Source organism: Phacochoerus africanus, chromosome 4 (genome assembly GCF_016906955.1).
Source record: "Phacochoerus africanus isolate WHEZ1 chromosome 4, ROS_Pafr_v1, whole genome shotgun sequence".
NCBI lineage: Eukaryota > Metazoa > Chordata > Mammalia > Artiodactyla > Suidae > Phacochoerus > Phacochoerus africanus.
In genome coordinates, this window is record NC_062547.1 from 126,917,867 (window position 1) to 126,943,323 (window position 25,457).

Sequence of the window (25,457 nt, forward strand, 5' to 3'; positions counted from 1 at the left end):
TTCTGGGCTCTCTCTTCTGCTCCATTGGTCTGTATGCCTGTTTTTATGTCAGTACCATACTGTTTTGGACAGATGAATAGATAAAGAAAATGCGATGCATATATACAATGGAATGTTATTCAGCCTTTAAGGGAGGGGGGAACCCTGCCATTTGTGACAATGTGAACAAATCTGGAGGACATTATATTGGGTGAAATCGGGCAGTCACAGACGGACAGTTACTGCCTGATTCCTCTTAACATGATGCACCTAAAGTAGTCAAACTCACAGAAGCAGAAACTACAACAGAGGTTCCTGGAAGCTGGAGGTGGGGGTGGAAATAAGGAGCTTTATCCAGTGGGTATAAAGCTTCAGTTGCATTTGACAAATGAATTCTAGAAATCTGCGGTATAACATAGTTCCTACAGTTAATGATAAAATATGGTGCACTGCAGAACATATTAAGGGAGTAGATTTCATGTGTTCTCACTGCACACGCACGTGTGTGTGTGTGTGTGTGTGTGTGTCAAAGTGGCCCAGATAAAGCTGAATAAAAAAGTCTTGAACCTCAAAGATGAGAATTAAAAAACAAAACAAAACATTATGTATAAAAACATCTCTAGCATTTGAATGTTCAAGCGGAACTTTCATCAGATGCAAACACCATCATCTAGTTGTGATGTATCTACTTTCTGAAAGTAGAATGATTATAAAAGAGGAAGGCTGGGGGTTACATCCCTACCTGGGAACTTCCATATGCCGTGGGAGCAGCCAAAAAAAGAGGAAGGTTGGGAGTTCCCTGGTGTTCTAGTGGTTAGGAGCATTCACTGCTGTGGCCAGGGGTTCAAGCCCTGGTTTGGGAACTGAGATCCCACATCAAGCTGCTGCTTTGCCATGGCCAAATAAATTAATTAAATTGTAAGAAAAAAAGAGGAAGGTTTCCCTTGCTATTCCCCAGAGTTTGGTATTATTCTACTTTCTCTCCATCATTCCCTAACTAGTTTATTGCTATGAATTACTGTTTGCATGTTTCTGGTGGTTTTTGAAGCTCTTTCCCTTCTTGTCATCTCACAGAACCTCTCACACAGGAAATTTAAGTGAATAAGATAAAAAGTGTGACCAAAGGAATCAATATGGAACTTGATTTTTCTCCCTTCATGTCCATTCCCTACATCAAACAACCTCAATTAACCTTTTTATATTTACTTTTTCATCACTGATTCGGTAGTCATTCCTGAGTATTTAGCCACAGGGCTCAAAATTCCAGTATTTTTATGTACCGATAAGCCATCCCTAAGTTAGAGAGCCACTCATCTTTTGAATCAAACTATAATTATAAATCTTTCAATATTAATTAATTTATAGCAATATAAGCAGTCTCTAGTTTTTTTTTTTTTTTTTTTTTTGGTCTTTTGTCTTTTTAGGGCCGCACCTGTGGCATAGGGAGGTTCTTAGGCTAGGGGTCGAATTGGAGCTGTGGCTGCCAGCCTACGCCACAACCACAGCAACGTGGGATCCAAGCCTCGTTTGTGACCTACACCACAGCTCACAGCAATGCCTGATCCTTAACCCACTGAGCAAAGCCAGGGATCGAACCTGCGTCCTCATGGATGCTAGTCAGATTTGTTTCCCCTAAGCCTTGACGGGAACTCCTCAGCAGTCTCTAATCTTTACTTAGATTTATAAGGGCTAGAGGATGTTCCTAAAATAAAATAAAAAATCACATATGTAACCTGATTCTTCTCAGACCCATGGGATTACTATGACAAAACCGTGTAGCAAACGGGAAAAGAGTGGGGTCTGGAGTCAAACTGCCTACGTGGGTCTGATTTGGGGCTCTACCATTGATTCACTGAGTGATCTTAGGCAAATTACTTAAGTCCTTTGTGCCTCAGTTTTGTCATATTAAAAAAAATGGGAGTAGTGTTAGGTTGATGATTTTGGACATGTGGGCTGCTCAGAAGAAATGCTATCTATGGTCATTATTACCCATGAGCTAATAGTCCTGGAAGAACACTGGTTCATTCTTCTGCTTATTATTGTAGGAATTCAGCCTCTGTTTAAAATCTCGCCAATTTATTTTCTGGGATTTTCCGATTACGCTTCTTTTGAGTTCACAAAAAGAAAATCATATTCTTCTGTTTGAGCCTAAGCTACCCAAGGACATCTTTTGACTCTGCTGCTTCTGGCCCTGTAACAAAGCTAATGTCCAGCCATACCAAAGATGGCACTTCTAGATGCTTCCAACATCAGATTCGCACTGCACCAAAGCCAAAGTATGTTCCACCTGGAAGGGAAAGGAATATATTTCCTCCTATCTCCTGATGTCATGTTTTACCTCATGTGTGCCTCAGAAAATTGGCTTCTGTGCCTCATGCCTTTTGTCTTTTTTTCCGTAAGTTCCACATTTGAAGATCTGGGCCAAAGTCCTATCCTCACTACTCCATTCTACTCTACAGTAAGAAACTCTCCTGCAAATGGACTCAGGAAAGTCGGGTCCAGGAGTTCCTGAGGCGTGTTTGGGTGGACAGAAATCTTACCCCAGCTTCAATCCAGGGCTCTGATTCTCCCATCTTGGTTATACCAAGGTGCTAATGCAATTGTGACACCTTTGAGCAACCAGGGAAGAGGCCAGGGATCAACCCTGTATCCTCATGGATACTAGTCCGATTCATTGCCTCTGCACCACAACAGGGACTCCTCCACATGCTTTTGTGATTTTTAGCATACCATTACATGAGGGCCATATGAAAACCTGAAATAGTCGCTGGTAAGATAGTGCCAGTCTGTCTGCTCCCTTAAACAGCTTCCCATCAAGAGTACTAAACTTCTCCTTAATATCAACTACGAACAATGTTCTCAGTTGAGGTAGTCAACTGATTTAATGTTTCCTAGAATGAGACTTTTTCTTTGAAGTTCAGAATGGGGGACAAAAAAAGGAAGTTAATGTGCATAAAGCTCTGGGGAAAATATGATGGTTTCCGTAGTAGTGGGGAGTGGCAAACTATTTTTTTTCTGCAGGGTTTTCCTCTTGGATAACGTTTATATACACGAGTATCTATAGCTACTGTTTGTATAAAGTTAGCCGAGGTACAGATTTTACAGAGACCACAGGATGTGCGTGAGAATCTGAAGGCCAGCTATAAACCCCACTCCTCATTTTCCACCAAGCTGCCACACGTTGGCAGCTAGGATTCCCTGAGTCCACCATTAATCCTTTCTGCTATAAACATATTGCCATATAATTTGTGACTGCAGTTGCTAATTCCTCTGTATATCCGACCCCCGTTGAGGTCCTATCTGCTGGTTTTTCCAGCTCTGTGAGTTTTATCTCTGAATCAACTTTAATAGAAAATGCCAGTGTCTTGAAGCATTACTAATAACTTGGTTCGGAAACCATATTTGCCTCTGTATTTCAATAATGTTCATTTTTATTTGACTCCAAGGAGCTTGGGATCTTGAATGCTTTCATAGAGATTCTCTAATACCTGCATTACAGCAGCCTCTAGGTGCCACTCAAGTGTACAGTAAGACAAGGGGTTGGAGTAGTCTGCTGTGGAGCAAATGAGAACAAGATGGTTGCCATGAAACAAAGGCTAAGGAAAGATACTAAGAGTAGAGACAGCTGCTTACCATGTACAAGCGGAAAGGACTAGTGTTTGTGTACAAACTTTTCGAAACCACTGTAACTGTGCCATGATCACTGTCACTAATATCGCCTTGCACACATTTATGTTTAAAAAAATAATCCGCACAGAAAAATCAGGATGCTTCTTTTAACATAAAACTAGATTTCATGATATGGTAAAGTATGTATTATTTATAAGGTTTAAAAAGAAGAAAGCCGATAAAGGAAGTACCGCAGTCATTCAGAGAATGCAAATGTTCCGGTCTGAGTCATCCATCCTTTCTAATATAGCTCACAGGGGCTACTGAAAGCTTCAAGCAGCCTTTCTATTGCTAGGAACTAGAGCATATAAACCAGCCTTCACTTAGCCTCCTGCCAACGACACAGCTCACAAATAGCTTGACGTTTCAGAGTTTCAGAAGAAACAGTCTGCACCTTGGAATACCATACTGTATCTGAACATATGCAAAGGATGCAAATTATAATCATTTTTCACTCTCGTGCAGCTAAAAAGACAGATGCTGGGCTAGACCTGCAAACTTCATCAAGGTACAACTCGGCTGCCCGCCACTGTTACATTCATATTGGCATTTCCATTAAGTAGAGAGGAGGGGGAGGGGAGGGAAGGGGAAATTAAAGGAGGTCAAAAACTTAGCCCTTAAAAGTAGGTTCACTTATTTCCATTTAATATTATCCATGCTTTGAGGAGTTGGTTAATGCTATGGGAGAGAATAATGTCCAACGCTGGCTGGCGTTTATCTCAGTTTATTCTTTGTTCCCAGACACAAATTCAGCTGGAAGAAAGCACTGTGCCAATCACTCCATGATGTAAGCACCTTAAATCAAATGGGTTATTCTGTATATGAAGATGTCCCACCAAATGAATAATTTATTGAGGTTTCTTTTTCCCTCTAAAGGAGTAATACACTTTCACCTAACCAGAGACGCTCATTCAGTTCCTGCTGGGGACAAAGTCCAGTCTTTCACCAGGTGATTACCTAGAGCATGGAGTACAATGTATGATCACATGGACAGAGACGGTTCTCTGTAGAGTGGGAGGAGACCCATCTAGAGGGTGAACCCTTGACCTCGTTTTCATAATGTAACGCCACTGCCAACTGAACTCATTGCCTAAAGGAAAAGAAATCTTTCCAATAAGGAAATAAACTTGGTTGCCTAGGACTTTCCATTAAATATTAAGTCATCCTCAGCACTTTTGTTCCAAGTTAAATAATTCTATCACACTTATTCTTTTCTCAAGGTGCTCTCATTTTCAGAGAGCTAACAATCCATTACATCCGTGAAACTTGAGTGGATCCTAATTTGAAAAATATGTATGTAAGACCTTTTGGGATAACTGGAGAAATGTACAAATGGCTGTATTAGGGAATTATTGTAAATTTTCTTGGGGCAATAATGCCATTATAGTTTTGCATGAAACTATCCTTATTCTTAGAAGTTGCAGCTGCAATATTTAGGGGAGAGTTTGAAGTCTGTAACTTTAAAATAATAAACACACATAAACACAGGAAATATTGCAAATTGTTAGCAAATTGGTGGGTAGTTGGTTATTCATCGCACAGTTCTTTCAACTTTTCTTCTTTTGGAAAATTGTCAGGATAAAGATTTGAGAAAATAATTTCTCTTTCACAGGGCACCTTGATGAAAACAAACACTCCAGACAGTGCCAATGTTAAAAATGGTGGGAAGATCCTGTTCTCCAGACCTGTAGGGGTCAAGTAAAATGTAATACGCAGCAACAAACATCTGGGAGAAAAAATTCAATATAAGAAACAGAGATAACAGAGATGAGAACTCGTCTTCCAAGTTTGGTTGAAAAGGAAAAGAAATTTGGTTGACTTTGTTTCACTTATTTATTCCTCAGATATTTATTGACTATTTATTCTCTGCTAGCTCATTTGGATAAAATGATAATCTGAAATTTCTCTAGGAATTCATAATTTGAGAAAAACCAACACTCAGTGTTGTCAATTCTACCTCCAATAACTTTCCATCCTCTTCAACAACTCAATTTAACCATCATCATTACAGCTACAACTGCTGCTCAAGTTCCTTCTTCATCTCCACCTGGATCACTGCAATTGCTCCAGACTTGACCATACCATACCCCTGCTTATCCTCTCCTGCCTGTCCATTGGCCTCAGCTTTTATGACTCATCAAACCTCTGTTTATCTCTACAGGCTTAACTATCACCACTTCTTGCCTCAGAAATGCCTCAAAATCTACACTCCTTAGAGATGAAATTGCTTTCCCTTTTCCAGATTGCCATACTCTCTCTTGATTTTCAGGTTTGCACGCGACTTTCCCTCTTCTTGAATTTTGTTCTCTACCCCGCTCCTCTACCTTTGCCTATCTGCCTCTTAGGAGTCCTTTGGGTCTTATATGTTACTTCTTGCAGCAGCTTTCCTTGACTTTCAAAGTCATTACTTTGAAAATACCACATCTACTTTCCCTATCATTTCACTTAACACACCACATCGTAATTGCTGTTTAATGGCCTCGTCAGCGCTGAAAAATGAGGATAGTGCACTTTTCAGTATGAACTCTGGCATCGCTGATAAGATAAGGATAATCGCATTGACTGGAAACATCGAAAGGATATTAGAGGAATTTTCAGTTCTTCTTACGTGGGTAACCTGAAAGTCATGGTTATTATCACACATCACCATGGGGAAATTGTCCAGTTAAGAATTTCCAAAAGAGACCACCAGATATCAATTTATTAGCTCCTTTTTGTGTGCAATTATTATATTCTCAAAAACAGGTTGGAAGTCAGAACTCAATGCTACTATGCCTGCCTCTTATGGTACCATGTGCCCTTAAAGGGCATACACACATACATAATTAAAACGAAGTGAAATAAGTGAAAAACTCATACTCTAACAATATCCTTATCAACTCCCCTAGTTATCCAGTGAACTGTTCACTAGAAAGCATTTCCTGGATCCTCTGGCAATACGCATTATTCTAGTTATAGGACACTCTGCTTTACCATGTTACTGAACACTCTCTCCTGCCTTTCTCTGCTCTTTTTCTTTCTCTTCTATCATGGGTCATCAATGATAGTTGGTTGTGATGTATTAGTCTTCTTGCTAGTGTTTCTTAAGTGTATCAGTGATTTTAGCTAATTGCCAATGCTACGACCGTGCCATAATCCCTGTCACACTGTTTTCCACTTAAATACTTGGATGATGGAGGATAATGTGAGAAAAAGAATATGTGTGTGTGTGTGTGTGTGTGTGTGTGTGTGTGTGTGACTGGATCACTTTGCTGTACAGTAGAAACTGACAGGACACTATAAACCCACTACAGTGGAAAAAATAAAAATCATTAAAAAAAAATAACACCTGTTGTTGCCCAACCTTCATTCATCACCGATATCCTTCCAAGACCAGATAAATACAATCCTATAATGCTCTATTTATAGTAGCACCTTATTTCCGCATACGTAAATTTCAAAATTTGCCTTAAAGGAAGCTCGAATATAACATTATATATTGTCACATATGTATCTTCAAATAATCCCTTTTTAGCTTTAAAAACCAACGAGTTCACGGAATGTACCAGTTACCAAGCTAAAGTGATAATTCACTCTTTGAAAAATGAGGAGTCACCCTGATTTATAGTTTGTGCCATATGGTTACAGTGTATGCATCACAAAGTCATGTCTACCGAGCATTTTATCCTTTGACACTTCCAAATATATACAGCAAATGATGTTCAGAATGATGAACTCAAAGAGCTTACAAATCCCCAATATTACATTATGGTCAGTATATTTTTAGCGTTGAGTGCATGTAATCATTAATGGTCTTTTGAAACATAATTCATGTGTTCATATGTGTTCTAAGTATCTTTAGCTATTAATTGTCATTATTCTCTTCTTAGAGTGCTGACTCTGGGTGACCAGTTATCACACACTCTACTAGATTTTTGCCCTGTTCTCACTGAAATTTTGTTTTTTGTCTAATAAAATAAGTTCTTTCAGAATCCAGATAAAAAACATTACAGGACAACATTATGAAAGTTATTTCTCTTCAGTGATCACCAGAGGTTGTCCGATATTGAATTTTCTACCAATTATCTTTAGTTGTGTCGCTGATTGGCAATAAGTGTGATCACAGCCGACGTGCCTTTAAACAAGATTCCCAACCAACTTAGAGGTTCTGGCGGTCAACCCCAGTCTCTGTCTTCTTTCTTTGGAGGAACTGAGGCACAGAGTGTTCATGATTCTATGTAAGCAGAGCATGAAACTTGGCCTTAAATCTTTGGGTTTCTTGATTAGTTCTTATTTAACTACATTCACCACAAATCTATTTTTTAATCCAAATGCTATGAGGATGTCCAGAATTGAATAAAAATTAAAAACTCTAGCTGACTAATCCAAGAAAAGAACATGTAATGTTCACAGTTTACATTTTAGTGTACTTTGAAATAAGCTTTAAATTTCTGAAGTTGTTGATTAGAACTACAAGAGGAGACGCAGAACCAAAATGTTTTGATTTTTTTCACTCCATCAATATTTCATCTTCTTGGAGTTCCCGTCATGCCTCAGTGGTTAACGAATCCGACTAGGAACCATGAGGTTGCAGGTTTGATCCCTGGCCTTGCTCAGTGGGTTAAGGATCCGGTGTCCGTGAGCTGTGGTGTAGGTTGCAGATGCGACTCGATCCCGCGTTGTAGTGGCTCTGGCGTAGGCTGGCGGCTATAGCTCCGATTCGACCCTTAGCCTGGGAATCTCCATATGCCGAAGGAGCGGCCCTAGAAACGTGCAAAAAAAAAAAAAATTCATCCTCTCTAGCAATAAATGTTTTATCCTAAACAAAAAGTTTGGAAAATAAATAAGAATAAGAGAAAAATATAAAATCACTTGTAATCTTTAGGATTTTCAGAAAGAAACTATTAATATTTGGGATTGTCTTTCCAATCCCCTGTTACACATGCCCATAACCATCCCTTTATATAAGCCCATTTCCCCCCTTTTATTAGTCCTCATAATTATAATATTAATTTAATCTCTGCTTTTTCCTAAAGACCTCAGTCATCTGGAAGCAGGACTGCCTCTGTCTTAGGCATTGTCATATCCAGAGTGCCTAGTGCAGTGTGTGGCTCACAGCAGGCACTCAACAAATACTGGCAATGGAAAATAACTGTTTTCTATGCATTTTATAGATATAATTTTTTGCTTCCAAAAAACTTATTATACACTGCTGATAGCATGCATTTTCAAACAAAAATCTTTATTATGCACAATTTAAAATCTTATCTCAGGTAATCAGTGATGGACACCTTGCTCCACTTCTAGTTTGAAAAAATACACATCCTTCGGAAATCTTTAAGTAGTTCACAGCCTAGTACATGTTCCAAGCCAGATCACACTCACACAGGAAAAAAAAAAATCAATTAAGTGAAGCATAGATAACCAGCAAAAGACATTTATCTAAATATTGACGATGCTGCAGTGGATTTTCCAAAATGTATAGGACTCTATCTTTTTAAGTTGTGAAAAATTCTTAACAGGAAAACAGTTGAATTGTGGTGTTCTCATAAGAATAAACTAAGCTTTGAAAAAGCAGGGAGGATGACTAAAACAGAACAAATCATCAGCCTATACAGAGGAGATGGTGTTTTCTAAGAAATTCTGAAACAAAGGCATAATTATAACAAAGACAGGTGCTTTAATATGAAAAAATGATAGGACCTCTCTTCCAAAATGCCTAGTAATTGAACATTTCTTGGAGCATCGAGATCAAGGGTGAAATTTAAATATTGGATTTGATGCCGTATATTTACAACTCTCCTTAAGCATGAAGAACTTGTTAATCCCCAGCTGTAATCATATCTTTTCAACTGTCTTTTCCACTGACTCCTTCTTTTTTTTTTTTTTTTTTTTCAGTTTTAATATATACAAGGCATTGTTCTAGGAACACTCCAATTGCTGTCACTTTCTTTATTTTCAATATTTGGCAGTGGTTTTCCTCTTCCCTATCTGGCCACGATTTCCCATCTTGTAATGTCCTTTTCTATGCCTTGCTCTGTAACTGTTGGTGATCTTTCATTTTCTCATACCATGAACTCTCCTTCAGGTGATCTTACTTACTCATAATTTCAATTATTGCAACTTCCAGAACCTTATTTCCACCATCCTAGTTACTTTCCCTCCCACTTTCTGAAATTTTGGGCCCTTGGGTCACTTTCCCTCGCCACCCCAAGTTAGGCTTTCATTCCAGGTGATTCAAGAGCTGGGTGGTTCAATACCAGACTCACACACCTTCCAAGACCTCTTTCATCCCACCTCAGCCACACACTCCCATAGTCATTCCTTGGAACTTACAATCACTGGAAGATATTCCACTGTAAGAATGACTAATTCAAGTATTGTATGCTTTGACCAAAGCTTCTCTTTTTTCCAGTTTCCTCCTGAACTATATTCTCACCATAACTTTTCCAAAAGCCTCAGTAGATCTCCAGTTCATTGACCCTTTATCTTTCTCCAGTCAACCCTTCAGCTTTATTTCTCTCTCTATACACCTTAGCTATCACAATCCAACACTTCAATATTCTCTTCCCAATATCCTAAACTGCTTTGCCCAATTGTTCTTTTCTCCTACCTCCTTACCAAGTTCACTCATACTCCAACTTTCTGCTAGAGAAAATCCTACACTTGGTGAATGTTGCCATATATTCATGGCTGTTAATCTTAATCCTCATACAGCTGAAAAATATGTTTATGTTATTTAGTCGACTCTCTAATGCTTCACTGTGACTATTCCCAAATGTTTTTTAATTATCCTCAAAATTCTGATACTCTCTCTTCCATTTCCAAATTCTTAGTTACTCCCAGAAGATTTTCTCTTCCCCTACTATATTGAGAAGAGCGTAACCACAAAAGAAAATTTCCTCAATTTGTCATTTTAAGACATACAAGCTTGCTTACACCTGCATCCAATTTTTCCTTCTTCCATCCTAACAAACATGTATTGAGTTCTACTATGTGCCAATCACCGTGCCGGGTGCTGGGAATACAATAAAGAGTAAAATATGGTCTCTCACCTCATAGAGCTTATAGTTTGGTAGAGAAGAAACTCATTAAAGAACCATACTTATAATTAACCAATTACATTTGTGATGTGTTATGATGAAAACAGGATGCTATAAGATCATATGAAGGGGGGACCTGAGGTATACTTAAATTAATAGTTAAAGATAAGTAAGAGTTGTTCAGGCAAAAGTGTATGCAAGTGGGAGTTTCAAGGGCATGTCATGTTCAAGGAAACGGGAAATGGTAGATGTATCAGAAGCTCAGAGAAGCAAGTATGAGGTGAGATTGAGGGTGGATAGATCCTTGTTACTCATGTGAAGGATTTCACCATTTTTCTAATAAAAGAGGAACATTTAAGTAGGGGAATATGATTATATTTGTTTCTGTTTTGTTAAAAAAAATTAATTTGACATTGAAAAAAGATCATTCAATGAGTTCCCATCATGGTGCAGCAGGGAAATGAATCTGACTAGCATCATGAGGACACAAGTTTGATCCCTGGCCTTGCTCAGGGGGTTAAGGATCTGGTGTTGCTGTGAGCTGTGGTGTAGGTCGCAGACTCAGGCTTGGATCCTGCGTTGCTGTGGCTGTGGCATAGGCTGATGGCTACAGCTCTGATTGGGCTCCTAGCCTGAGAACCTCTGTATGACGCGGGTGCGGCCCTAAAAAAAAAAAAGGATTATTCAAGATTGGGTGAGGGGCAGTTGAAGTAGGTAGAGCAGAAGCTGGATTGGATTGTACTGAGGACTGAGTGTGAGAACAAGGAAATGGACTAGCAAGAACATATTTGATTACACTTATGATAAGCTATTTACTTAACATGTTATAAAACTCTTAAAAGAGACACAATAATTTGTTGCAGAGGCAAACTATTTTGGAAAAATATGTAATTAGATGTTAAATGTAACTGAAATTGAGTTTCTGGTTGCTGTCAAGTTTATTTTTGTTTGCTTGTATTCTCTTGTATTTTATAATTATGTGGTAATTAATAAAGATTGTTCTTATAAGGGAAGTGTTTTTAAGCTTAAAAATCCAAATATAAATAATTTGGGATGATGCATACGTATCAACATTCCCATCCATCTGTGTGTTTAATGGGCTATCCATAATAAAAGGGAAAATAAATGGAAATTTTGGAGCTAAAAGAAGTAAATGAAAAGCCATTTCATGTTTATGACACCACAGACTCTTCTTAATGTGATACTATGCTAAAAGGTTCTCTAGAGACTTTAAAGTGTTAATGTACCTCTCTAATTACCCAACAAAAAATAAGATACAGCAAATAAAAATGGCCTTTCAAAATTGGATAGATGCCCCGGTAAAATCCAATTAGTGGCAGTCTTCTCCAGAGTTTAGACTAAGAACACATTTCCACTATAGTGGCCCTTGGTCCAGATCAGAGACAATTCTACTAGAAATTCAGGTTTCTCCATGATGAATACAATTTAGTTTAGGATTCTTTTTTTTTTTTTTATTTTTTATTGTTATTTTCCCCAACACACTCTTTTTTTCCCACTGTACAGCATGGGGACCCAGTTACACATACATGTATACATAACTTTTTCTCCCATTATCGTGCTGCATTGTAAGTATCTAGACATAGTTCCCAGTGCTACAGAGCATGATCTCATTATTAGTCCATTCCAAAAGCAATAGGCAATAGTTTGCATCCATTAACCCCAAGCTCCCAATCCCTCCCACTCCCTCCTCCTCCCCCTTGGCAACCACAAGTCTATTCTCCAAGTCCATGACTTTCTTTTCTGTGGAAAGGTTCATTTGTGCTGTATGTTAGATACCAGATATGAGTAATATCATCTGGTATTTGACTTTCTCTTTCTGACTTACTTCACTCAGTATGAGAATCTCTAGTTCCATCCATGTGGCTGCAAATGGCATTATTTAATTCTTTTTTATGGCTGAGTAGTATTCTGTTGTGTATATATACCACATCTTCCTAATGCAATTGTCTGTTAATGGACATTTGGGTTGTTTCCATGTCTTGGCTATTGTGAATAGAGCTGCAATGAACATGCAGGTGCATGTGTCTTTTTCAAGGAAAGTTTTGTCCAGATACATGCCCATGAGTGGGATTGCTGGGTCATATGACAGTTCTATGTATAGATTTCGAAGGTACGTCCATACTGTTCTCCATAGTGGCTGAACCAGCTCCTTTAGAGCTTAATGCATAATGTACTCACAGAAGGACCTTTCACTTAGAAGACGCTAAAATAAATGAATTAATGAAAGAATAATTACAGTTATAAGGCCAACAAGAAGGTCTGTGCCTCAGAAATTTTGAGAAGATGGACATAAAAATAACAATATAAATAACAACAACGGTAATAGTAAAAGTAAATTAGTTGCTATGAGGCAAGGCAAATCCATCATCACTCAGAGTTTGTTAAAAGTGACGCTAATGAATGATATTAGAAAATGCTGCCTCAGTCCATTTCAGCTGTTACAACAGATGCTATAGACTGTGTGGCTTAAACAACATTTATTTCTCCCAGTTCTGGAGGCCCGAAGTCTGAAGTCAGGGCACCTATAGGGTCAGGCTCTTGGTGAGGAGCCTCTTTTTGGTTACGTTCGCCCACGGCCTTTCCTTAATGTGTGCATGCAGAGGGCGAGGGGGATCTTGGGTCTCTTCCTCTTTCCATAAGGGTATTAATCACATAATGGAAGCTTCACCCTCTTGATCTCATCTGGACCGAATTACCTGGCAACAGCCCCACCTCCAAACACTACTACAACAGGGGATTAGGACTATAACAAGCAAATTTGGGGGTGACGCAAACATTCGGTCCATAGCAAATGCCAACATATTTCTTACACAGGCAGAAGGTCCCCTTCAGCATCTTATTACTGGTTATCCATTAATTGACGCCATGTTTTTACAAAGAAATAAGTGGGAGGACAGAAAGTTGGGTAGTCAGCATGACTGCCTAGAAAAAAGAGAGACCCCAGAGAGAAAACTTAGCAACACCTCTCAGTGTCTCCAGTGGAAGGTGGATGTTCTAGCCTGCAAGCACTCTATCTGGTCCCTATGGTAGGTGAACCCTCCTTTGGAGGCCAATAAATCAGATCATCATAGGGTGATGTCATTACAAATTTATTTATCTATTTATTTATTATTGAAGCGTCATTGATTTACAATGTTGGGTTAATTTCTGTTGTACAGCAAAGTGATTCAGTTATACATATGTAAATATACATTCTTTCTTCTATTCTGTGCCATTATGGTTTGTCTCGGGATATTGAATCATGAGGCATTTAAAGATCACAATTGTTTCCCTCCTCCCCTCTTCACCACTGCCACCCTTTTTCTCATTCCATGTTCACTAAATAGCTTCTGATTGTAATGTGCTTTCCCACACAGATTTCCTACAGAGAAGGAATGTGCTGCTCTTGCAGACTTCGAAAGTCCATGGAATAGCCACGTTTCTCTTCTCAGCTAGCTGTCATTCTCATTTATACAAGCCATCTCCTATGAGCTCATCTGGTGCGTGCCTAGAGGGCTCGAGATTAAATACATGCCAGGGATGCTGATCAAATACGATGAAATCTCCAAACTCTCATTCATTCACAGAATTTGACCCTTTGTTCACAGTTCTCCTCTTTATTCCAGACTCTGCCACTCTCATGGATGATTTAAACATCCATATGAATGTCCTACCCTTCATTCTGGCCTCTTGGTTCTTTTACGCACACATATTCTACTGGCTTTTCCTTTGGTCCACCTCAGCCACCTGCTCCCAAAACCATATCCTAGATCTTGTCACCACCATCTGAAACTGTTTTAGATACCAAATCATTATCTCATATTTCTTGTTCTCTGACTACAGCCTTCCCTCTTCCTAGCTTGCTAGTTCACTACTCTCATGTCAATCGCTTCTGAAGTTCCTTTAAGGAATCAGAACAACTCAGAATCTTCTCACAGACTTTTGTAGTCATTTCCTAAAGGTTTGTAGTTATTTATTTTTTATAGTGGTAAAATACATATAACATAAAAATGTGTGCTCTTAATCACTTTGAAGTATACAGTTCAGTGGCATTAAGTACATTACATTGTTGGGCAACCATCTACATCCAGAACGTTTTTCATCTTGCAAAACTGAAACTCTGTACCCATTAAGTACGAACCCCCTGTTCCTTCAACCACCTCAACCCCAAGTCCCTGGCAACCACCATTCTACTTTTTGTCTCTATAAATTTGACTATTGCAGGTACTTCATACAGTAGGGAATTATACAGAAGTTGCCTTTTTGTGACTGGCTTATTTCACTTAGCATAATGTCCTCAAGGTTCACCCATGTTGCAGGATGTGTCAGAATTTCCTTCCTTTATAAGGCTGAATAATATCCTATTGTATATATAGACCATATCTCATTTGTACAATACATTTCGGTTGTTTCCATCCTTTGCCTATTGTGACCGATGCTGCTATAAACATGGGTACATTTATTCATCTTTTTTGTTTGTTGTTGCTGGGTTTTGTTGCCAGGCTTTATAACTTACTCCTTTACAACCAAACCAGCAATAAAATAATTCTTTAAATATTTCCTATTTATCTTTCCTCCTTGCTTTTTCTGGAAATGGTCATGATAACTCAGATCTACCTTTGTGATGGTGATTTTTGACTAAACTATTTTACTCTTGTAATATGCTATTCATTGATTGGCTATGCTGTTAAGGGATATGAGTACAATCTAAAGTCTGCCTAGCTAGCATATGTTTATTGAATATGCACAGGTATGTGAGGGTCTTTCCTAAGAGGTTCAGAGTAGTAATATGATTTTACAATAAAGTTTTTTGAAGGATTTCTAATTACATGGATACCTCTCCTATCTTCAGGCACATGGGACAATTTTACCTCCCTACTTTCCTTGCAGCTAGGAGAAGCCATGAGAAGAGTTTGGATGAGTAGTTACAAGTTGAATGTGTGTCTCTTTCAGGCTGTAGCAACACAAGTTTACTTCTGGGCCAAAGCTCTTTCTTCCTCTGCTGCATCAACTAAGGAGGCCACTTGCTCCAGATGGGACAGCTATAGGATGGTGGAAGCATTAACAAGCAGCCATATGGAAGGCATTTGTCCTGGACAGCTGCCCGGAACCTCAAAAGACATTTTGTAAGCAAAAAAATAAACCACTGAGACTTGTGGGATTATTTGTTTCTATAATCTAACCTCATCTCTCCTGACTGATACAGTAGAGAACTATTTAATCAAATTGTTAGTGACTATACAATCCATTAATCAAGCAGCCATTTTTTTTAAATGAGACTAATAATGTGTGGATAAGGATCCTCCAAATGCATTAACTTTAAAAAATCAAGAAACAGAATACAGTGTAGAGTGTGTTACCACTTGTATAAAACACAAATAAACACTTAACATATGCATTGAATATCTGTCCAGGTACAAAAAAACTCAAAACTGCTAAGAGTGTTTGCCTCTGAGAAGAGGAAGGGAAGACAAACAGGTGTGGGGAAGAGACATTTTTCACTGAGTATTTTAAAGTATTTAAAATGTAATAGTATTTTAAAATAATAAATGTGCATGGATTACCTGGTCATAAGTAGATAAGTGTTAAAAGCAGCAATGAAAGCCTAAATTACTCTAGCAGTTAGGGGATCAGAAAGAAAACAAATTTGAGAAATTATGCAGAAATCAGAGTGGAAAGATTTGATAGCTTGTAAGTATGGGGAAGGAAGAAGTCAGAGATGGCCATAATATAAATTCCATGACAGCAAGAATTTTTGTCTCTTTATTTTCATTGATGGTAAGTATAGACTGACTGTATAAGATATCAATTATGGTAATGTTTTAAAAATGGTTTTGTCCTTTGCAATTTACATTTGGAAGTAGGTAATGTCTTTCATTTTCTATATAATTAAACTCCAAAAAATCCTTTATTTTGACCTACTGTTACCTTCAACTGTAGGCAACAATTTAATTAAGGGTATGTTAACAACAGATAAAATCAGACCATGGAAATCAAATATAATGCTTTCAAATTCATCAAATATTAAATGATTGAGACTCAAAACTCTAGAAAAATGCAAGCTGTTTGGGAATTCAGAAATCACGTTATACATAGTAACTTGGCTTTAAGGTATGATAGCATTTATAAAAAAACTATTCCTGCATATTGTTTAAATTCTTTTGTTTTGAAGCTTCCAAACATTAGCATTCATTTGTTTCAAGTTACTACATATTTTGCCTAAGAGATCTAATGTTTGGTTCCCTTCTCTTCTCTTCTGATTTGTTGGGATTTTGCACTGATACACTATAAATGGCATTGCTCACAAGATCAATCACTCTTCTTTTTCTTGAGCTTTTGGAAGATATTTCAACCATATAAAGCCAATGTGTCATAGAACAATTTCTAATCTCTCAAACATGTAAGAGGAAGACAAACTGCTTGGTTTTGGAGGAACTCCATTACTTGTAAGCAGCCCAGTTCTTGCTCCAAATAAAGGTGCAGCAAGAAGTGCAGAGAGTTCTTTCGAAACTCGATGAGGCAGAGGGGATCGCCTTTCTTTTTCACAGGCAAAGGTAGCCCAGTGACCCAGAAAGGGATACGGGAGGCATCCCCTAGTTGCAGAGCTCTGCCCCCCGGCAACTATGCTAAGGACATAGGGAGGCAAAAGCCTACCTGATTCTAAGGATGACTGGCTTTGGATAATCGGTGATGCCTGGAAAGAAATCAAAAGGTTTTAACACGTTAAGCAGCTACCTGTAACTCAGCCTCCTTCCTCTGGCCCAGAAGATGTTTGTTTGTTTGTTTGTTTGTTTTTATGGCCACACCTGTGGCACATGAAAGTTCCTGGACTAGGGGTCAAATTGGATCTGTAGCTGCCAGTGGGAATGCTGTATCCTTAACCCACCGAGTGAGGTCAGGGATCAAACCCATATGCTCACAGACACTGTGTCAGGAACCTGCTGAGCCACAAGGGGGAATTCTGACCCAGAAGAGTTCTGACTGGTGCCTGTTTCCACATGGCATCAACAATTTCTGGGCTGTTCACATACCCCATAGCTGGCACTTTGGCGTCTTTTATGAACTCCATGTGGAAAGCTTTTTCCCTGACACTTCCACTTCCAGATTTACTCCTGCCTTCCCAACATCTGACATCATAACTTATTTCTTGTTGTTGGCGTCCCTCCTCCAGCATGATTTACACTCACTTCCTTGATTCTGCTGCTTTTGGCTGCTTAGGAAAACACTTCACCTTGACCTACTCGACCTTCACCTCCTCCCAAGCTTCTGCAGGAAAAACCTTGCAGTGTAACTTAATCCCTTGAATGAAACCTAGACAAGTATACAGGAGATTTCAGGAGATTACATCCAAGAAATTATATAACTAGTCACCTCCCGTATCACAGGAAAATATGATAGGGTATTTTCAGCATGAAACAACAATGTATTAGTCTAGGGTGATGCCATATGAAATGGTTAGACAATCAGGTACCCTATAGTCCAAATTGTGGAATAGAGTTCAAAAGCTCTTGTGATCTGAAACTAGATATATATACTACTGCTCCTACTAAGAGAAAATAAACTTGTGAGAGTCTCTGTTTATTGAAAAGCATTTGCCAGTTCAATAGATGCAAACCAAAAACTACTTTTATTGTTCCAGTGAAGAAACTATATCTGGATGGGCAACTATGATTTGAAAAACAGATGAAGTTTATGATAAGTGGATGAGAATGTTTATTTTTATTTATTTATATTTTATTTATTTGGCTTTTTAGGCCCTCATCTGTGGCATATGGAGGTTCCCAGGCTAGGAGTCAAATTGGAGGTACAGCTGCTGGCCTACACCACAGCCACAGCAACGTAGGATCCAAGCCATGTCTGCAACCTATACCACAGCTCACGGTAATGCCAGATCCCTAACGCACTGAGCAAGGTCAGGGATCAAACCTGTGTCCTCATGGATACTAGTCAGATTTGTTTTCCCTGAGGTACAACAGGAACTCCTTGAAGGTAGCATTTAACTTTGCATCTCCGCCCCCTACTCTCCCAGCCACCTCCCGAGGACATGATACAGGTTTTGATTGGCTTTCTGACAGGGATGGGGAGTTCTAAGGACAGGGACTGATCCTTCCTACCATAATAGCTAGAGTGACTATATAATTTATCATTAAAACCAGTTTACTTTTGATGGTGAACTGGAGTGCTACTAGTAAGCCAGAAAAATAGATACAAACTGTTACTTCAGGGACTAAGAATCCAGTGTGGGGATCAGACCATTGGCTGAGGTTATCTCTCCAGACACTGCTTTTAGAAAACAAGAAAATAATCATCAGATGGGTTCAGAAACCACTGGGCCTCCCTAAACTGGATTTGGTTCACAACTATATTCATTACCTGAATTCTTTTAGCCTCCATTCTAACTACTGAACCACAAGGACTGTCGACTCCTTTTCTTAGAATTAGTGTTAGCTCAGAGCCAAGGTCCAAATATCCCCAAAGGTTGTTCTGGGGGTCTCCCTCTTCCCAGTGCACAGTTACCCTGGTCCAGGAAGAGTTTCCTTTGTGGAAAGCTAGGAAGAAAATTATAGAACATATTGTGAAGTATGACAAGGTCCTTTCTTAAATGCATCCTGCATCCTCTCAAAGCTTTACGGATGTCTGTGTAGGGACTCAGGTCTGAGAATTAGGTGAAGAGCTGGGACCCTCTCTCCAAGTCTAGAGGGGTGTTGCTGTTGTTACAAAAATCAAATAGGACCTTGAACGGCTCTTCTCCAGGGATTATAGGCCTGGAGAGCACCAAAGTCAGTAGAGATCAGGTGCAAGGACTCAGATTTCCCCTGTTTGATAACTTCCTTGGGTAAGATTATTACAGGATCTTCAAGCAAGGCAGTTACAACCTTAACCTCAAAGGAAGAAGAGACTACTCTTTGAGACATTCAACGGCTTCCAAATATCCTCATTCCTGTTCTTACAGATCAACTCTTTTTCAATAACTGCTCTAGTTTTCACCTAAGAGACTGGGAAATGCTGTAGGTTCCGTTGACAGTATTCAACCACGCTTTGAATCAAATTGAGTTTTATGTTTTCCATTTTAGCTCAGTAACTTCAAGGATAAAGCTTTTGCGTGTTTACTTGCTTGTTTTGTAAAGCACTGCCATCCAAGTCCATCACCATTTACGAATTTTCACCGTCTGGACTCAACCAAAAGCAACGACTCCATCCAACTTTCCTCCATCTTTTCATCCTAGGTTGAACATAGGATTTATCATCCACACCAGGATGGTCTGGATAGTGAAAGGGAGTGATAGGCCAAGGAAAATTATGCTGGTACCATAGGCATAAAATATGCAAGAGAAACTGGACATATAATCACTCTAGTCATGCTCTTTAGATTGTTTTATGGCATTAGCCATGAGGTTGCCCAAAGTCCTTTCTTCAGTATTTCATTCTGAGTGATCATTTGATTAAATGTGAATGAAAAGGCTGTGAGGGTAGCATGCCTTTACTATTAGCTTAATTTTATTGTCTTGAAGTACAAGCATACCAGATAACAGACCCCAGATATTTTTGCATTTCCATCAGGCTCTGTTCTTAAAGTTTCCCTATTCTCACTCATTTTACCAATTTCTTATCAGTCAGGATTCTTAGTGCCAAAAGATACCTAACAGAGAGTGTGGGGCCGTCTGAATTCCCACTAGGTAACTGTTTACTTCCTAGGATGGCATACTCTGAAGCATCTGGAAGCTCCGACCTACGCTCAGTAGAATCTGATAGCAATATCAGATCATCACAAAGACAGAGTAACAGCTCTGTTCAGTTATATTTTGAACATCTAATTAATCATAGGTTCTAATGGGCTATAGCCTATTCAAAACAATTTACATGAAGCACTTGCTTTCAGCATTAATGAGCACTTACTATTTAGCCATTTAAATGAGTGTTTTAGTCAAGGCAGCCTATTTGTGTATTTTGTGGAGCTAATACACAAGTCTTTCATCACTCAGAATAAATAAACACTTCCAGTGTGTGGGATAAGAGAATAAAGAACAATCCCAATGGAATGGCGATGTGGTAAAAATTATCATTTTCATGCTTTGGAGAGAAGGATTAGGACCAATCCTCTGGCTCTAGGGCAAAATTTGTCTCCATAAATGGAAAGTTGCATTAGGTGAAATATATAGTAACTTCTAGTTCCATTACTGCATGAGTTTAGAGAACTCTAGCTTGGAAAATACCTGAATACTTACATATCACTCAATGTTAGAAAAGGATCATTATTGTTCACAAAAATGCGTATGCTCACATAGTTTAGGATGTTTTGTTTTTGTTTCTCCTGCTCAAAGAGTGGTAGGCTAAAGAGAGCTTATTCCATGCTTCAGCAGAAGGAAATCAGTGTATTTCAGGAAGTCACTCGGCCACCAGCCTGGGAGATTCTGAAAAGAGGTAATTGACAAGAGTGAGAACATACAGGGGTAAAGGGAGCCACCTGTACAGACACTGATTTCAGTTTGGGAGCAGCGCTGCTGACGTCCTCCTTTTTAACACAAATTACACGCTTTTTAACACAAAATACGCCAAGTTGTATTTCACGCCTTTCCCACAATTAGACTGTACCATTTGCAACAAGGGGCATATTTCCTATGTGGTTACAGGAAGTTTTGCTTTGTGAAAATGAATATGACTCATGTCCCAAATATTGCCCTCCTGAAAATTAAACGTTCTTTCATATTACTATTTTGAAAAGTCTTTTGATAGTTACTTAAATGATATGTCTTTGTACCTTTGATGCCAAAAATTATTACCTTCCATTGAATGTAAGTTTTGTTAGACAGTGAGTAGTCTCCGAAAATATAATTTAAAAAGAAAGCTGAAGAAAAGAGATATTTAAAAAGAGGTGTGGGGAGTTCCCATTGTAGCTCAATGGGTTAAGGACCTGACCAGCATTACCACAAGTTGTGGCATAGATTGCAAATGGGGCGTGGATCTGGTGTTGCTGTGGTTGTGGTATCGGCTGGCAGCTGCGGCTCCAATTTGACTCCTAACCTGGGCATTTCTGTATGCCTTGGGTGTGGCTCTAAAAAGCAAAAAAAAAAAAAAAGACCAAAACAACAACAAAAAAAAAACAGGTGTCTTATAACTACTCTTGCGATTTAGAGGCAGACGCAGTTCATCTTCTACCCTCGTTTTGTGTGACTCTTATATTTGATTAGTGATAATAACAATACTATAAGATCAGAAAAGCATAGATTTACTCTTTGAAATGTGATTTGAAGTCCCTTTATTTTGAAATCAGTTTTTCCCATTGAAAATTCGGGCTTTGATCTTTACCTGTGAATTACTCAACATAGGCCTCAACATGTTCAATTTTTGTAGGAAACGATTGTGCTCCACTTCTGAAATGCATTTCCCCAGGGCTTCTTTAATGGTTTGTGCTTTAATGCATGATGGTTTAAAATTTTTCCAATTTGATCAATTCCTTTTAAATTTGAATGAGATTCTGCATCTCCTTACATACTCAGAGGATGTTATTGACTGACGGTCAGTAGGGCATATACTTTGAGTAGATTTTGTAGTTGTGAACCCATCCAGACTTGGAGACTCAGCCACTTCTCCTTGCGATGAAAGGTGCTCCTGACTGGTCCCATACCTGCTGTTGTAGAACAGAGTAAAACCTGGAAGCTCACACCAGGCCCCCTCTTAGCCTGGGACACCTTGGCACCATCATCTAGCCAGCAGAATTAACTGATAGCCAACAGTAATTTTCATCTCTGAAGTGTATCTGGGCTTTTGCTAGCTTGATTTCTCGTTCCATTTCCTTAGGCTGGAATCACTTTATTTGCTAAGATTTCCTAGCTTAGGTTGAATTTCAAGCCAAGGACATTACTGCAAGAGTTGCAAGAATAGAAAATCAATACCATATTGATTGCCAGTAAAAATGATTATGAATGGCTTCAGTTACCTCTTTGGGTTTAAGACTCATTGTTCTGCTGTCCCCATTTATGAGTTTTTATAGTGAAAATTTTGTGATTGAAACAGAGACTTAGGGAAAAAGTATCATGTCTACACAAGTTTGTAAATTCTTAAATGATATGCTTTTCTTTTCAACTTTTTCATCTTAGACATAAAAAGGATTATTTTTTCCTCTTCGGCTTTTTTATAAGAAAAGTGTTGTTTTCTTGGCCACCTATAGAATAAAATGGTCCTGTTTAGCCTGATATATTTTAAAGATATTTACCTGTCCACAATAGTTTTCATTCAATTTCAGCACACTGAAAAATGTATTATTCGTATGATGATGTTTTTATTTTAGATCTGACATATTGTTCAAACTTTGAGCATGAAAGAAAATATTTAGGGAAACCACAGAGAACTCTGTCAAGCTTTAAGCCCTTGGGGGGCTTAGGAAAAGGTATTTATTAGCTGTAAGAAAGTGCGGTGGGGGAGGTGTAGATGGAGGAATCCGTGTGGCTTGGTAGACTCCTGAAGAAACGTGACTCTGCAGATGGTGGAGCTCTTTGGGGCTCTCCAAACTGCAGGCTTGGAGCCATTGATCCTGATTCTACCTTTGGGAAGCTTGATTCTGAAAAGAACTGGAATCGTGCTGTCATCTTCGACACTGAATCACTTAACAATACTTTGGTTGCAGGCAACAGAAAATGACCTTAGTTAATTTAAGTGAGAAAAGTACATCACTAGAGGGATATTGCTGTTTCCAAAATCTAGGAAAGACTAAAGACACAGACTTCACAAAGGACTGGAACCAGAAGATCTAAGGGTGCCTTGAAGTTCACACTAAGGAATGAAGCAGTGCCAATTGTTCTCTGTTCCTGTTTCTTCTTTTGAGAGTCACATTCTGGGAGAGAGAGAGGACAATTTACTAGCTAGGGTCCTGTGCCTAGGGTGGGCAAGACTCTTTGAAGGGTATGCTGCTATGTCTTTATTCATAGGGCATGGGAAGGGATTTCAAAAGCAAACTAGAAAGCTTTACCAGAAGAAAGGCAGGGAAAAAAAAAACACCCAAAAAACAAAAACCCAGCATATAAACCCCATAGGCAGTGTATTTCTCACCCTAAGATGTTGGGACTTGTCATAATCATTGTCCCAATACCCTCTTCTCTCCATAGAACTACATTCTTTCCTTTTTGCTTTTTCCTTTGTTTGTTTGTTTGCTTTTTAGGGAAGCACCTATGGTTTATGGACCAGGCTAGGGGTCCAATCGGAGCTGCAGCTGCCAGCCTACACCACAGCCACAGCAATTCGGGATCCGAGCAAGCTTCACCTTAGCTCATGGCAACACTGGATTTTTAACCCACAGAGCAAAGTCCAGGATCGAACCCTCATCCTCATGGATCCTAGTCGGGTTTGTTACCACTGAGCCACAAGGGAAGCTCCCATAGCACTACACTCTTGACACCATCTTCAGCCCTCCAAACCCTTTCCATTATGGGCTCATCCCTGAGAAAGAATTTTAAAACGCCAAGTCAGCTTTGAGAGTTCTGTGCCTGAGGAGCTCTTGCTTGGTTAAGCCTCGCCTTCCAGTTTGGCTCTAGTGTAGGCTCAGCCTTATTCTTGAGGTCCCAATCTCCTTGTTTCTGAGATTCTAGTTCTAGGGACCAGGACCTTGTCTTATTTCCTGAATCTGAGTAGGACCCCAATTTGCTTCTTGCTAGTTCCTTATCCCACCATAGGCTTGGATACTTCACTTTACTTTCAGTGGGTGCCTAGTTCCCTGTGCCCTACTATCAAACTCCCCTGGGGCTTTGGATTTCCTGATTGCTTCTGGATTTCCCAGCACTGTGCTTCTTCCATTAGAACACTTTCAGTGTTGCTGTTGGGATCCTAATCATGCCAACTGACTATCTGACACATTTTCTCTTTTTTTTTTTCCCAACTCAGAAACACCTCTTTATACAGTCTGGCTCATCCGGTATTCCATCTTAATTCTATCTTTTAAGTTAGATCAAAAATCCTCATGATAATATATGTAAGATTTAAAGAAGTAATAGGAGTTCTTGCTGTGGCACAGCTGGTTAAGGATCTGGCATTGTTTCTGTGGTGGCCCAGGTTTGATCCCTGCCCCAGTGCAGTGGGTTAAGGATCTGGAAATTCCTTATGCCAAGAGTACATACGAAAAAAAGAAAAAAAAATAATGTCCAATGTACCCACTACCCAATCTAAGAATCAGGATGCAATGTCTCTTAAAGTAACTCTTTGCCTGACTGGTTAGAATGGGTCCATTTTACCTTTGAAGTCAAGGAAACTATATTAGAACTTCACTGCCTTCTAACACTGCCTGTGGGATCTTAGGTTCTGAGCCTTAGCTTAAATAAATTAGATAACAACATAGTTAGCACTCCTTAGACAGAAATGTACATCCTGATAAGCAACAAGATCCTACTGTTGAGCACAGGAAACCATATCAATATCCTGTGATAAACCATAATGGGAAAAAGGATACATATATACAACTGAGCCACTGCTGTACAGCAGATATTAACAAATCAACTACACTTCATTTTTTTAAAGATGAGAAAAACTGTATATCCCTTAACCAAATGTTCTCAGTGAGACTCCAGCACTCTGGCCCCTGTCTTATGCCTGTTCCCAGTGGCTATAACCAACCTGTGTAAGCCCATTTTATCCTAAAGTAGCATGCTTACTGATAGTGGAATGTCTTTAAATTATCTACAGCTGAATCAAGATTGACCTTGGAGCAGAGCCCAACAGAGACCTGAGGCTCTTATGACTGTGGGCAAGAAGGCTACACAGAGGGCCACACCACTTTAGGACTCATTCTCCACAATCCTA